Below are 16,926 nucleotides of genomic sequence, written 5' to 3' on the forward strand. Positions count from 1 at the left end.
ACCATGTTTCTGAGAAAAACACATGATAAATCATAATTGGATTTGTCAGTTAAATTATTAACATACTTTTTTTTAATTACATATTTTAGTCATCGTATTATATATTTTGCTGTATTAGGCAAAACCCCATTACAGACACTCAGGCCTAACATATATTTAAAAAACACTACTGAAGAATTTATATTTACGCAAAGAAAGTTACATTTGATTTGAACTTTCATTTAATTTTAGTATTGTTCCAATTGCACCGGGTTTGCAAAAAACATTACCGCATTTGGTTTGAGTAACACACTCCATTATGGCTGAAAACATTGAAAAAATAATTTCTACTCACTTTTTTTAAACTACCTTCAGAGGCTAAAACGTTTTTTGTAACAGGTTGCGTGTGGGTTGAGCGACAACACGCATTATCATAAATATTTCAAATAGCATCACTAATATTAATTTCAACCCAAACATTTGAAGTCATGCATAGCTACAGTACTTGTCGCCCGCATGATACAGAAGGCATCTATCGTCGGCTTGCCTGTGGGTGTGTGCTTCCTCATCTTTACTCACATTTTTGGGGCTTGTTTCAAAGAGAGACACACCCACTTTGTTTTGTAAGACAGGACACACACACATATACAGAGTGAAAGAGTGTGTAACTCAAGTCTGGAGCTAAAAGCACCATTTAGATGATGTCTTGTGCATAAGAAGGCAGCAGATGATATGGGAGTTTGGATTTGGCCGAAAATTAAACTGAAGGAGAGAACAGCGAAACCCATCTTATTACAAAGTCGGTGAGTAAAACGGACTTCAACGTTAACGTTTACATGTGCGCACACCATCTCGGGATACTACGCTACTTAATTATACATGTGTAGAAGTTTACACCTGAGTTTTCCCACCACAGACTCCTATCAGGAAGGTAACAGGAGCCAGCGGGCTGTTAGCCAACCTTCCTGCTGTAAACTGTTCCACGTCACAGTCACTGAGGCAACGGTACATAGACGACACACAAGGCTGTGTGCGGGACATGGGAATGTGGGGGATTGAGACAAATATGACGTTAAAAGTCTTTCGATAATGGACGGCAATCAACCCTTCTCACAAAAGTGAGTACATGCCTCACATTTTTGCCAAAATTTAGTTTCATCTTTTCATGGAATGACACTGAAGAAATGGTGCTTTGCTACAATGTAGTGTACAGCCATGTGGAAAAGCACTGTCTAGCAACAAAAGTGAGTACACCCCTGAAGGAAACATGTCCAAAAAGACGGACTTATTAGTGTTGCCAGGATTCAAATGTGAATGGGGAGTTATTGCTGCACTAGGATACCACACCTTCTCGTGAAATGAAAGGAAGACGCTGTATGTTTGAATCAATCATACCCACACGGGGACTTTTGTTATGCATGTTGGGTGTAAGATGATTAGATTGAAACTTGGACCAACAACACAACTATTGTCCTTCTTACAAGCTAACAAGAAGGGAATTTCCACTGGTATTCCATTCAGCTCCTGAAGGATATCTGATTAATGCCCATCAAATCCACTCTAAAATGTGATACCTGACCTTTTATAAGGTGCTGAGTCAAGCCTGCCATGACATCATTTCCTGCTTTGAAGCATCCTTTTTATTTCTTTTAACTCTTTATTGCCAAAAATGTTTAATGGCGTATACTAAAATCCTGATGAATGCCGCCAAAAACATTAATTGACGTTAACTACGTGTTTTTTTTGGTCTCTCAGTGGGCAGTGCAACGTCTTGTGCAGCGCTGGTCTGTGAATGGGGTTTGTAAAATACAGTTATCTACTTATTCACTAAAGATATTGCTCTAATCATATACCGGCGCAAACACACCCACAAAATTGACAGCTTGGAGCAAATTTGCACCTGATTTACCACATATGGCAATGATTTGAATGATATCAATTAAACTACTGAATATATTGCTCACTAAATGCATTAAATGCCTCACCCCAAACAGAGGGCTCCTTTCTGCCCTTTCCATTAAAAAAAATAACTGCAGGACACCATAACTAGAGGAAATGTGGAGTGTAGCGTTTCAGTGGCAAGACTTTACATTGCAAGCGGTAATTAATTGGGGTGTGGCATCCATAAGATTGGAAGCTTCCATTTGAGAAATGACATTTTCTGTTAGTGACTAGATTTTATGTTGTGCCTCGTGATTGTGACACTGAGGCCACTATTTGAGGAAATATGTCATGTTGTGTTGTAACGGCAAGCTTTTATTTTGCATTTGGTGACCAATTGTAGCATGGCATCTATTGCAGTGAAGGTTCCTACTTCAGGAAATATATCAATATCACCCAGGTTTTAATGGGTGTATAATAGAGCAGAGACCACTCTGAGGAAATGTCATGTCTGGGTTAAGTTTGAGTAGAGTTCATGAGCGTGCGCCAGAGTTCACGACCCGTGACGTGTCTGTTTTGGGTATTGATGTAGCTGCATCCAGTTTCAACTAGTTTGGCTATATAATGTCTGGACTTTCTATATGATGTCTGGACTTTGTGATGTCAGGAATCTTTTATGCTATATGATGTTTGTTGATGACCGGAACTATCTGTAATTACTGGGTTAACAGCCAATCAGAGAATTTCGTGTCAGTACTAGTACTCACATGTCTGGCCACAACCAATGAAATTGATTGACTGTCTATTTAAGGGTCTGAGAATTGTGTGTGTTTTGCCGAATTATTGTCCACCTGCCCTGTGTACCGTGTCTCTTTCTGCCTCTCAATGTGAATAAATAGATAAAATCTTATTTGTGTCTGCGTCCTGGGATCCAAACCTCTTAGCACATAACTGGAAATATGGAATGTTGAGTTATGACAAGCTTTTATTTTTCACACATGGCATCTATTGGAGTGAGGGTTGCATTTGAGGAAATATGAAAATGTCGTTAAAATTGAGCATATCATAAAAATGTCGGGCATTATTTGAGGAAATAGAGCGTGTTGTGTTTCAATGACGAGATTTGACGTCGTAAACAGTGATTAACTGGGGCACAACAAAGTCCCACTTATCCAGTCTACAGTAGCGCAAATGGTGAGTCGCCGCCCACAGACGAGATTACGAGTAGATGAGCCCCCGCCCCCATTATTGCGCACGGACTTTTACTTTATTTACACGCCTGCCAAGAGACCATGACGTGGCTCCTTCTTCCCTCTTTACTCGTCTGTGCTTTGAAACAAAAACAACCGCAGCCATTTGATGCCAAGAGGCCATTTGGGATGAGTGTGTGGCCAAAGGGAGTTTTTGTCAAGTCACAGTGATTCCACGGGACAGATAAGACAGATTCCAAGAAGTACTCTTGACCACCGCTCTAGTCATTTGGGAATTTAAAAAGGAAGTTGGGGATTTTCATATTTTTTGCCACATGTTTGTGTGTGCGTGTGTCATTTTTAATGATGTATGTCTGAGTCACTGTTCTGTGGTCTTCAGAAGTATGTCAGACTGAAAACAAGTAGTGTAATACAAAGTGGTCTCAGGGGTGTTTTATTCGTGTGTATGTGTGTGATTATTGGCAGCGAAATGACTAAACAGCTCATTTTACTGTAAGCGGCTGATTAGCGCACGCACGCGCACACGCACACGCATTTCCACAAACTTCCCTGTCACCCCTTTTTTCAGTTAGGGCCATCATTAACTTGACACTTACATACTGACTGGGTCAAATTCACTATCGCAACCTCTCGTATGCCGTATTTAACTCATTCACTGCCATTGACGGAAAAAGACGTCAAATGATGCATTTTTTTGCTGGGCTGGCAGTGAATGTGTTAAAGGGAAAGAGAGGGGCTGCTTTGATTGGCTGTAAATTGAGTCAGCTGTGTTCATGCTCACAACGGCGCAAAAGGCCAAGTTCTTAAATCTACCAACAGACGGTTCTACCAAAATACCAGGACGTTGTTTGCACTGGGCACAATAAAAGAGCCCAGAGATTCACACATCATGGACCAATCACATAGCTTCGCTTTAGATTAGTCCATTTGGCGTTTATGCTAACAAGCAATTCAAAATTTTATTGTTGCAGTGTTGAACATTTGAACACAAAAAAAGGAGCAACACATGTAGACATATGATATAACAATACCAATTGGCATATATTCTTTATCCTCTGTGAAGAATGACAAAATTACTGGTGCTTGTTGAAGAGTTTTGACTGACTGGTGCTCACAGCAGAGGAAAAACAGCACACATGTCCACTGAATTGAGGCAAATAATGTGGCAAAACTTTTCAATTCTATTTGATTTGATCATCCATTTATGTGTTTCTTTGAGATATTAAGGATTAATCATCCATTAAGCAGCATCACACCAGCTATAAATGCATTTGAAAAAGATCTGTAGTTCATAATTTGATATGAATATCACGAGGATATTCATCCAAAAATGGCACGGAATATAGTATGTGCATGGAAATGAAGAGTATAAAAGGATTAAAATGATATTTTTCAAATTCGACCTTTCTTGGCCTTGCTTAAGAGAAGGAGTGAGCAGCCTCTCAAGCGTTACTCTGGACTCAACAGTTGTGTGATGCATTCCCGGAGCTGAGCCCAAACAAAGCCAGATGTTCCAAAGTCTCTCTCCTGGGCCGGAAAATTGTGGCGAGGCGGACTACGTCAGCTTTTGTTTGTGTTTTTCTTGAGGTACGGGAACTATCGAGGCTGGTCGATGATGCTGGCTGTTCTGGTGCAATACTTGTTATTCCTTGCAGGGATGGGACCATATTTGTGTCGGTTTGGAATTAAAATAAAGAAGGACGTACCAATGAAAGGTACTTTTTCCTTAACATATTAGAAGACTTCATTGAGTTAGACTGAGAGGGGTCATCGTTAAAAAAATTATGTTTTAATGAATACACTGAACAAAATATTGTTCACAAAACTCTTATTATTGCACATATGTGCCTGTGGCTGCATGCAGTAAAAGGCTACGCTTAAAAGATGAATGTGATTTGATCCAAACAAAAAAAAATACAAACAACAATCAATTATTAGAAAAAAAAAAAATATATCAATCAGGTTCAATTATTTAGTTTCATAATTATATGATGTATTTAAGAGGAAAGAATTCGTTATTTTCTAATTCGTTATGTTATCTTTTTTTAATCAAATGTAATGTTATTGTGAATTGTAATTTTACACAAGGGGCAGACTGCTGAATGGGTAGTTTACAACACGTTTACAATAATTACTAACTACTTTCTTGTGGCATTGTAGCAAGTTATGCTCAAGCTATGAATAGCTATTTTTTTTGCACAACCTTTGAATGTTAATCACATGTGAAAACTGATTTAGAATCAATATGTTGTCGAACATTTTGCACAGGATTTATTTCTGAATAAATGAAACATTTAAATAAATGTTCACTCGATTTATTACTTTGATTGAAATCTATTATAAATTGGTTATTACCCAGAGTGTCTACAAAAATTGATGTATATATATATTTATATATTATCATTATTATTATTATGGCCATATCGCCCAGTTTCAGTTCAATACGTGTGACGCACAAATGCAGCCCAGTTGCGCTTCCCGGACTGAGATCGATCCGTTGTGCTCCTCTCGTCTGCAAACCCAGGTATGAGCCGAGACTCGTGTATGACCTGCTAGTGAACCGCACCGCTCGGGAACCCGGCTTCGAGCCACCAATGCGACATTACCTCCAAATGCCATTGCTTTGAGGAACAGCAACATATTGCATCTGATACTAATCCATGCATCCGGATAGGTCCCCATGTAGAATAGAAATAGATATTATGGAAAAGGTAGTTTCAGCCAACAAGGAGGTGTCTAGTTGGGGTGAGGCATTTATTTGTAGATTAAGCAAAACACTATGTCTGTCATTTGAAGATGGGCATGCACACACACACACACACACACACACACACCCACCCACACACAGTTGGCATTTACACAGCAATTTTTAACACCTGGGGGATTTGGATGCTTTCCGTGGCAAATGCTTGGATTTGCATCTACTTTTAGTGCTCATTCACAGGAAACGAAAGTGATTTAAAAAAAAAAAAAAAAGGTTCCTTGGCTATTCTTTCTTGCTCACTGTGGATTTGACCTTTGGGTGTGGATAATGTCTAACTAACTTACAGTTGCAAAGGGGTGGGACATTTCTGGTAAATTTACATAGCGTTTCTGGTAAATTTCCATAGGAATATAAACTGGGGAATTTTTGGATGGAAATATTCCAAGTTGGAAACTATCCATGGGAATTAACTGGGAATTTTTAAGGTAAATGAATGGAAATGTATCATATTCAAGCATAAATATTAGGGCGCAACTTTTTTTATTTTTTTATTTTTTATTTTTTTATTTTTTAGAATCAAGTATTCTACCGATGATCCCATCAAACGACAAACCATAATGACATGCGGGTGAGGTGCAGCTGTTATTTCTGTCACATCCTCACGTTCAAATGTCCTATCTGTGACTGTGAATGTTTATGACTTTAATGACCTGGCCTTGTGAGTGACGTGGGCGTCAGTAAATGAAAGTGCACAGTTGCTTGACTGTTAACGTTTCTGTAATGAGCAAATATTGTATGCCCAATAAGAGGGCTGCTAAACACTTGCTATCATGTTAAAGTTTTTTTTGTTGTTTTTTTTCAATAATGAAAACAGGCCTTCTGTTCTTCTCTTAGGGGAACAATTCACTTGAAAGCATCACAATGTATGCCTCCTTCGGGAAGCAGGTATTAAGTGGTCCAATAAATACAGCAGGTGTGTTACTACTGAATGGAGTGCAGCCAATGTAATGGTTCAGGTACGTTTATTTTATGACGCCTCGAGAAGTCATGGTGCGGTCAAATTGCTTCCCATTGTTCTCAAGTTAGTCAGGAAGTAGCGGGAATCATTTTTGCAAATGAACAACCCCTAAAATATTTTTGCTCAGTTTGGTTGATACCAGAATTATTTGCACGTATAAATGTATTTTTTCCTCTTTCTTTCTTTCTTTCTTGAGAAGTCAAAGTAGAAAAGTTTTATTACGTATTTTATGGCAAAAATATTTTTACTTCTTTACTAGTTCCGTGCAGTTCAATGGGGTTAACTCAAAGTTAGGGTTCAGCAAATTTAAGTGAGTTTTCTATTATAAATGATTAATCACAGTACTTTGAACAAATATGTTTTTGTTTTTTTTAAATGATGCTCATTTAAATCTAAATTAAACCTCTAACCTTGGCTGTCCCTCTGATGAGCTCATTTCTAATCCTTTCCGTCCTGGTTGTCCTAAAGAAAACCTCTCCTAGATGCTTCTATACCTCCACAGGTACTGTATGCTATCAGGACCAACTGCGGATTTTTTGTTTTGTTTTGTTTTTGTCACCCTTCTCAGTGCCTTTCTAACTCCTACCTTACCAATCATTGGTACTTGCCGTTGCACCACTACTGTCTCTTCTACTCTTCTATCTGTCTATTTGTCATCATTCACCAACTCTTCCCAACCAGGTGCACATGCTTTCTATCCCTATCTTTTTGTCTGGCTCACCTTTAAAGAGGTTTCTCACCTTTTTCTTTACTGTCCAGCCCGCTATACATGTTGTCCTATGCCTCTTTTTTTTTTGGCCTTTGCTACAGTTCTTGTATCCTTGTCATTTCAATGTCCCGCTTCTTCTTAACTAACCTCTTTCCTATATTATTATTATTATTATTATTATTATTATTATTGGTGGTAGTAGTAATAGTAGTAGTAGTAATAGACATTTTTCTGGACTGCATTATGACTCTTTAAAACAGTAAACAAGTTCCTCTCCACCCAAGTAGTCCCAATTATTAACAGAACTCTAATTGTTATTGCATCTCTTTACAGACAGATGCGGCGTAGATCAATATGGAGGATGACATGGTTGTCAAGCGTGGGAGTCACAGCCTGACACGAGTATCTTTGTGCCTCAACATGTCACTTCCCGGGAAGAGAATGGAACAGGAAGCCCGTGCAAGGGTGCATCACACCTCCACAGAGAGGCCTTTCTTGGTTTGTATGTATGCGTGTGTGTGTGTGTGTGCTCTCATGATGTTTTGCATAAAAAGGTTATTTTAGGGTTATTTTAACCTTTTATTAAAAATAATAATTAAAACTGGGTTTGTAGCTGCCCACTTGGAACAGCATTGTAAAAGAGCTTACAAGGTTAAACAACTAAAGACTATATATTGGGGGTGGACTGGGCTCTAGAAATTGTTTATAATTTATTTTCTTGCAAAAATTATTGCATTTTTTTGCAATGTCTAACTGTTTAACCGCAAGCTAAGATAGCAGCGTACCTTCTGTACTTTCTATCTTTAATGTCTTATTTGTTAAAAAAAAAAAAAAAAGTGCAATCGGAATGTGAACGTTATTACCAACTTTTCACTGACCCTGAACTGTAAATGGATTCAGCATATTACATGGATGGCCATTTTTTAAGGATTTTGGTGACACCTAACGGCAACTCTTTGAATTGCTACTGTACATGCTTCATTATTTAGATGTACTGTACAATCACTTTAGTTAGATGAAAGAAAACTAAATATAATTCATTATTTTAAAATGGAGTAGAATCACCTTTTTCACAATGACAGAAGCAACAATAATACAATAATATGAATTTTATTACATCAGTATAAAATATTAATACATTTATTTAATTTGTTTGAATTACTGTATAAAATGTACATTATTCATTAAAAACTGGCATGGTTTTATTGACTACATGAATGAATTATTTTTCAGCGTTTTTTTTTTTTATTGTTCTTTTCTTGAACTGGGATTGTGCAAGAGCACATCTATTAGTAAGTTATTAATGCGGGTAGTAAGTTATTAATGTTAATGACTCAATGAAACCTTTACAGTATCACAAGTACAAAACCTCCCAAAAGAAAAAAGGTTGATTTGTATGGATAACAATATGAATGTTTTGTGTTAAATTAAAGCAATATGTCAATGGTGCACCTTTTTAAAATACAAACGATCTGTTGCTGTACGGTTTTAGGTGTGTACCAATATGGTTGCACATTAATACATGCACACAAACTGGACTTTCCACGTGGCCATGTAGTTTTTTTTTCTTCTTGCAATTGCATTACATAACAAGCAGTATATGTATACCAAATGCGCTAGACTTGTATGTTATTGCTTGTGTTGGGCTGAAACCTTCTATGTCCAAATTTGGTCAATTTCACTTTTTTTTTCTTCCATAAATCAGTACTACTGGTCAGTCCTCATGCGGGTTTGTTATTTTTACGAATTACTTACCAAAATCTGAAGTGTTGAAAATGGCTTGCTCTCTTTGGCAATACTGCATTAGTGGCTCAACAAACCCCGGTTTATGTTTCCTGAAAATATATAATAATAATAATTCTAAGGATGCCTTCCGTCTGACACGAGCATTAGGTAGTTATGTCATACAATGCACACAATATTCAGCACTAATGTGCTGCATGTTGCAATGCTGCCATAGCAACAGCAATTTTGCGCAACACTGTCGTTAAACAGAAAATCACCTGGGGGCAGTATAATACAGAAAGACACACAAAAGGTTTACAACTGACTCAGTCAGCTGCACTAATATTGGTCATTTTTGTAAAGGATAAAAATTATATGCCTGTGAGCGTTGTTATATTTTCTGTCTGCGTGTGTTGCTTCACTGTTTATGTTCAACTATCTGTTGCTGAAAGCAGTGGTTCCCAAATTTTTTTGGCAGCCCCCCCCCCCCCCCCTTTTTGGAGATGAAATTACATTTTCCTGCAAACATCTGCCCCCGGAAGCTGGTTTCACGTGGTGGTTTAGATGTATGTTGCCTCTGTCTAGCACCATTTGAAATCAGTGTTCTTGGGGTCAGCAGCACAGCACCCCACCATGAGGTAGCATTCGGGGTCAAGGGTCAAACCCGGGACAGCCTTTCCACATTCCTCTTTCTCCACTACCAGATAACTGATTTCCCATGGTGCATAGAGCCACTAACAGAGTCCTTCTAGCACCATTTGAAATCGGTTATAAAACCGTGGATCAATACATCTGTGTGTGGAACTCAAACTGGCAAGTCAACACATGAAATGCTCTGTAATGCCTACATTTTTTTTTTAATTGAAAAAAATGGAATTGAATGTAAAATGTCTTATGTGTTAAATGTGCAGTTAGTAACACTGGACTACTCATCATCATCATCATCATCACTACTGTCAATACTAATATTACTAAGGCAGATGGTTTAATTATATCTCCTAATTGTATTTTATTACTATTATTTTAATGATTATTATTGTTATTGTTATTATTATTATTATTATTATTATTAAATCTCTTTATGATGTTTGCGTTTTCAAACGATCACTTCTACAACATTCACAGAAAATAGTGTCCCATCACTGTGAGCTAATTTTAGAACAGACCTACGGGCTACTCAAGTGGTCCTTGAGGGCGACAGGTCTTTGTGCCTGCAAGCAAAAGTACCACGTGAACATTTTAGTGAGTACGAATGGGTGAAATCAGTGATTATACAGCTCCAGTCACTACCGCGGAGAAGAGACAGCAGAGCTCTCGGTGTCTAAAGAAAGCACAGTCATCTCCCTAAGAAACCAATAGTAGGACTTTGAGACGGTAAAGTCCCAAACACAACAGAATGTATTAATATAGCCAAATAATTGCAGAATCTTCATACGAACGTTAATCTCCAGTCCCTACATCACAGTGACCGTTGGAGAACCTAATTTTGTTGTAATATCCCATTGGATATTAAAGGTCATCAAAAAATTCATAAAAAGTGCCTCATCAAAGAAGTGACTGTTCGATGATGTAAAAATAGCATGAATTTGATTGATATTAATTATTACAATCTTTCACAGCCCAAGAAGCTGAGAAGAGTATGCCACAAGATGTCAGCAGAGAGCCTTCATTGAGCTACAGCGTCAGGCAACTAAGGAATAACACTTTCCAATTCCCTATTTACTACTCATGTGAAAATTGATGATGTATATCATGTATAACAAATTTATGAATTAAATGTTAACATTAGAATGTAAAGTAAACTACGGTAGTTATAAACTAGGATGAAAAAAAAAAAAACAAGCTAGTTAATGTTGTCTTTTGTCATTTTCTCTACTGCTTATCCATTTCATGATCTCGGCTCCGGACTTAACATGGAGTTTGCACATCAGATTTATTAAAGATTCTAAATTGACCATAGATGTGAGTGTGAATGAGTTGTCTCAAGATTGGGCGGTGACCAGTCAAGGGTGGCACACCTCTTGCCCAACGTAAGGTGGGAGAGGCTTCAGCTTATGACCCTCAGAAGGATATAGAAAATGGATGCATGTTCACTGATTTGTTGTAAAAAGTGGACACGCCTTTGACAACATGACTAACTTGAAGTTTTTCTTCTCAAACACCTTTCAAATGTTTGAAAACAAATCAAGTAAATTGCATTATATGTCAAGAATGTGAACTACGAGCAATAATTATGTTCTTTTCCTCAATAAAAGTGCTTTTGCTAATAAACATCTCACTTTTAAGTAGGACGACATTTACGTGCCTTTACAGACTAGCAGCCAAACGCTATCAAGGCAATCAGTCTGCACCCCCCGGGAGCGTTTACATTGGACTCTTCTGATGCTTTTCCATGTAGTCTGCCAGGTCCTGCCCAGTGCCCGTTTGGCTCTGCAGACAAACATGGAAAAACCTCACCCAATTACCTGACCCTCACGTTACAAGCAATATGGAAAAAAACACAAGGGGGAGAAAATAGGGCTTCATTTCCCAAGTGAGATTGAAAATGAATTCCATTTTTCTGGTTCCCAGAGTAGGGGCAGAAATTCACCTTTTACTTCTACGGGTGCTTTATTTAAAAAACAAAATGTTCCTCAATAAAACCAATGACAGTCAATTAGGCTTCACCTTCAAAATGGCTTCCATTGTTCAAAAAGGCATATCAGGGCATGTGGGCGGAGGTGAGGACATGGCTGTTATCTTAGCGAGCTTTAACAAACAAAGGTAGGGCAACCTGGGGCGCTGATCCACTGACTCACACTTACTATCCAGTCGAGACACACATTGTGATCTGCTACAAAAGGCACCTTTGTACCTTGCATGCAGGCGGTGACAAACAGTGACACAATCTCATCACCTTCCGCTTTTCCAAATACAGTACAGGAAACATCACATTTAACCTGTTGACCTCAAATTCCCAATAATTGTTAAATTGATTAATGAATTAATTAAGAATCTATTAATGGGCAAATTAATTTAAAATATATACACAAAGTATAATATATTTTTTTTTACTTGTTTAACTTTCCAACAGAGGAATAAATCTGCATTTAAAAAAAAAAAATTTTTAAGAGCTATCGTCCAAGGTCAATGTGCCATTGTTTACAATAAAATAAATAAATAAATAAATAAATAAATAAAAAAAATTAGGTTCTGCATTTGATGTTACATTATAATATAAATTACTTAAAAAGAAATTTTTAACTAAGTAATTAACAACTACTTCGAACGCAAATATTCAACAATCACTTGCAAATAATGGTGATGATGATGCCTTGCTTGGTACTGTGCTTGCTTCCCAAACCTCTGTCCTTACAGACCTTCGTCAAGTCCACACAGTCTTTCTGGAATGGGTGTTTAGATTGAGCAGTGAGTTATTAGGTTGACTTGCTTCCCACTTCCTGTTGCTATTCCCAGCATGTTGTTTTTACACCCGTCTGAGAAATTGTCTAACACGTTGGATTCCAGCCGGGTGGCGTAAGAGCAGAGGGACACACTGCGACCAAGACTGGATCTTAACACTCGCCCATGCTAGTCATTTTTCATCAGCATTTCATAGCAATTGTCACTGTGCGGCTTCTTTGGAAGCTTCACACATTCCACAGATGCTTCGGCCTTACTTTGATTCTGCACACAGGCCTGGTTGTCTGTCCTGTGATGAAATGATTTTCCTAAACCAACAACACCTTGGTGACTCATTGATTGGCAATGGTTATCTATGGCAACCTGGACCAAAACTGATGACAAACATTATAAAATGGGACCAAGATAGATTATTTCAAAAATGACCTACAACTAATACAACAACAAAACAACAGTTTGACACGAGAAGGGGATTGCAACATTTTGCCATCCAACAGATGTATTAAACAAATCTATGTTTCCAAATCCAAAAGGCTGTCTTGACAGGTAACCTACCACAGTGACATTTCCATCCGAACAACACCTGCGCCAACCTTCCAACCCTTTTCCCCGGGACACCCAGAAGTCTTGTTTTCCTTCTCACTCCAATCATTGTTATGCTAAAACACTTTGAAGCATTCATGAACCACAAGCCCTTACAGTACCACGGGAAGATATATTTCTTTCATGGGTGGTCCTCAGCGGAGAGCGCTTTCATGTGAACTGATGTTAGTTACTTGAGTGTTATTCGTTTCAAGTTTTTTTATTTTTATTTTTTTACCCATATATTTCTCTTATGTCTGGCATGATGCAGTTGTTACTGCATTTTCCCTCTATATTTTGAGGACTTCAAATGATTCATTTGTGTTGGTAAGTCGACCTAGGAGAAACTGTATGGCATTCCGTGGTCTGTTAGAAGATGACATCATACCAAGAATACGGAACCAAAGTTTCAGTTTTGTTTCATTGTCAAGATGAGGAATATATAGTTCCACTTTAGAGCAATTGTCTAAAGCAACGGATGACATCAAAGTTCTTTGATGTGAATCATATCGTCCAAATATGGTATATAGACTACAGTTCCCAGACCTGAGTCCAATGAACTCAAGCCTCAGTAGCATCAAGACAGTCAAACAATTGACCGCAATCTATTTAATCAATCAGGATGCCGAACCCGGGTAACATCATTGGCCAGCCAGTTTACGTCACTTAAAAATGTTTTCTCAAATTCAAATGCATCTTAATGGTCATTATTTCATTTTCTCCTGGCGATGCTCCTGCTTGCCCCAGTTGGTCTGCTTCAAATCATTTAACACTTCATCCAAAATTCAGCAGCCAGACTGTTAAAACAGAACCAGCTGCGGGTCCAGCGTTCTGCCTTCTCTTTCTTCGATCACCAAGTCAAATACAGTCCAAATTTCACATAGGTGAGAAGTGGCGTTCCCATTTGGGATTACCCATCAATGGATAGATGAATTTGTGACAGGTCTTTTGCACTGACCAGAGCATTTACTTTCGACTGACGAAAAGCAATTGGTAGCAGTGTGCAAGAAGAAAAAAAAATGTATACAATGACACACGCAGCTGCCATCAGCAAGCGTCGCTCGCAGTTGTTGTGTCACCGGGGTGAACGCCACCTGTAGCGACAGCATTCGAGCAGCCGAATGACTGGAATGACTCAGTCTTACAAGCAGCACTTGTAGGGCACGCACACCAGCAGCAAGTGTTTCTGGGCAGCTTTGCATTCCCCGCATGCTGATTCCTCCTTGACCTGTCAAAGTGATTAACACTGTACATCTTCAATGAAAAGGAAACGGGAGAGCACTTATGTATACTATGGATGCCTGTAAATCGTCAGCAGTGGAGTTCTGAGGGTTTAACGAGCAACCAACCATGTTTCGACTGTTTTATTCATCTTACCCTTTGAGGCAATACTTAAATATTGTTGAAGACATACAAGACTTATAGCCTTGTTTGAGGGATCTTCTCATATAGACTATTAAAACAGGTATGGCAAACCCCCTCTTGAAACTCCAAAATGGGTAGAGTAAAGCTCACCTCCTCCAAAAATGACAATTAGAATGAAAGTTTGGGCTTGTCCCAATTCTTTGGGTGGGAACGTGGTGCTGGCTAAAGGATGACTCCTTCAAATTTCACACTTGCCTTGGATCCTAGGACTTGGTTAATGTGGGCTCTGACTGAGGACATGCTGCCCTTCCCTGATCTCCAACATGCTGAAGCTGTGGTAGGTAGCGGGAGGTTTTCTCCTTCTTCAGGACGTTTTCTCCTTATCACCTTGTGAAGGCTTTGAACTCACTGAAGTCACTCTCAGGCTGGAACTTTAGGTCGAAGTGGACTCAACGAATGCTTTTGCTCGTTGAGTATTCTTATCTTTGGTTCAGAGTCATGTTTGTCTTCTTGAAAAGGCCTTCATCGGCCATGCAGGCATTTTTGGGGTTGGCTTCGTTGGATGGATTGTTGTATTTTATTTTATTTTTTGTCATTCCGACTTTTCTCAGGTTCTTCATTGCTCCCGTTGCACAGGTTGCTGCAAAGTGGGTCCTCCTTCACCTCTCTCATCCCAAGGTCACAGTGGGACCTCAGGCTCGTGAGTACAGGCCTCACATATCCAAGTTAGTAGCTTTGTGGGTGTCACTTGTGGGCAAACACTACAAAATCTCAATCTCGAGAGAAAGAGTTTAGATTAGACATACAATTCTAAAAGGTATTTACAGTACTATATTGTTGCCAAGCGCGTTATCTAAAATGTATACCAAGCTTGTATAAATACCGCAATTTCAGGTGACGTCACTATAGCTGCATAAAACAGAATTGGCAGCCATAGTGAAGCAATTTCATGCTTGCTTTGTTTTTGTCTGAAACTAGCCCACGTGTGAGATTGTTACTTTTTCCACTTCGTCATGGCGCTGCAAAAACTATGGCGGTGTGATTTACATGTGGATAAACAGTTGAGGATCTTTATGTCTTAAATCCTCAATACAAATGTCAGTAAAAACAAATAATAAAGGGGATAAAGATATACAAAAATATAAACCATGTGTTAACAAAATGATAGAACCACCAATTCATATGCTTGAGTAGCCCACCCAAGTAAGTCCTGTTGGCTTCACCTTACACAGAGCATGTGTCGTTACAACCAGCACAGTTGACATGTTGATTATTATATTAGATACTTTCCATTTTGCTCATTTACAAATGAAAACTATACACTATACACAGGTTTGTTCATTTTGATAATAGGTGAAATAAAGATGCAATTGATGCTGGTAGAACAATCATTATAATTGAATCTTCAACAAATAATAAATGTGGCACGCCATGTGCTTTTACAACATTTTAAATCCCTAACATGCAACGGAAAACCTTGAGGTTCTTATCTGGATCAAGCCTTGGATGCCTCGACTTCACAGCAGTTACCTTGAGCTGCCTCCAAACTCTAAACGTGTGTGATCTTTCTATATTATCATTTATTTAATTTTTTTAGTGGCTCCCTCTGGGCTGAGCCCGTTTATGTTAGAAGCACGGGCCAAATGCTGGCTAAAGAAAAATCTCTGATTTTGAACCAAAGGGAACACCATGACCTTGACACCACGACTGTTTCTTACAGTATGCCCATGCGGTTTTGAGTCAGAACAAAACAAGACAAGCTGATTAGCAGAAGCAGGGGAATAAAAAAAAACAGATTACACAGCATGATGATCAGCATTCCGGGAGGTTTACAACCGCCTGCAACCCAATCCATCACTCGTGTAACGGCAGAGAAGAAATAAAAGAACTTTTAGAGCTAGAGGTTCATTGGCTCTTTATCTTATGCCAGCCTGCTGCCGCTGCCTTTGATTCAAAAACATAGTAAGATTAACTCACCCAACAAAAAACACATGGTGCTTATTAGCTTGTCATTTAATCTTGCCCGAGTTTTGTCAGTCATTTATAAATCTACCATGTGATAAAAGAACGCTGGACGGATTTTTGCACCTCTCATTGTTGCTTATCTAAAAATCCAGGCACTTTCAGACGTAAAGTTTGTCCAGGGCTTTGAATAATCTTTAGCGCGATCATTTGACTTTGAAGTCGCTAAACTTGATCCCCTCAACACCTTCCCCCCTTCAGCTCATTGCTAGATATAGGTGGGGCCAATCCGCTGGCCCCCAGGCGAACCTTGGAACAAGGAAAGAGGTGCATTCTCTGAGCGTTTGCTGCATTCTCTCAAGACTACATCAAGCACTCGGGCCTCGAG

At 38.7% G+C, this 16,926-nt stretch overlaps 1 protein-coding gene and 1 long non-coding RNA gene across 5 annotated transcripts in view; one reads left to right on the plus strand and one right to left on the minus strand.

Moving 5' to 3' along the window:
* mkln1 (muskelin 1, intracellular mediator containing kelch motifs) overlaps positions 1-16,926 on the minus strand; it is a 115,291-nt gene that overhangs the window by 38,580 nt on the left and 59,785 nt on the right. Inside the window, exon 6 of one of the 2 annotated variants that reach the window (XM_077499158.1) lies at positions 9,258-9,337. The exons of the other annotated variant lie outside the window; for it this stretch is intronic. The gene's annotated coding sequence lies outside the window, so the exon portion shown is untranslated. The remainder of the gene's footprint in view (positions 1-9,257; positions 9,338-16,926) is intronic. 2 annotated transcript variants of the gene reach the window in all.
* Positions 637-11,505, plus strand: LOC144003202 (uncharacterized). 3 transcript variants are annotated; one of them, XR_013278911.1, is made up of 7 exons: positions 637-782; positions 896-1,097; positions 6,350-6,403; positions 6,670-6,791; positions 7,262-7,295; positions 7,836-8,000; positions 10,847-11,505. It is a non-coding gene; the product is annotated as an uncharacterized LOC144003202 (long non-coding RNA). The 3 variants fall into 3 exon arrangements; XR_013278909.1 differs by having other exon boundaries at positions 6,670-7,295; XR_013278910.1 differs by lacking the exon at positions 7,262-7,295.

This window comes from Festucalex cinctus, chromosome 16 (assembly GCF_051991245.1).
Source record: "Festucalex cinctus isolate MCC-2025b chromosome 16, RoL_Fcin_1.0, whole genome shotgun sequence".
Classification (NCBI taxonomy): Eukaryota; Metazoa; Chordata; class Actinopteri; order Syngnathiformes; family Syngnathidae; genus Festucalex; species Festucalex cinctus.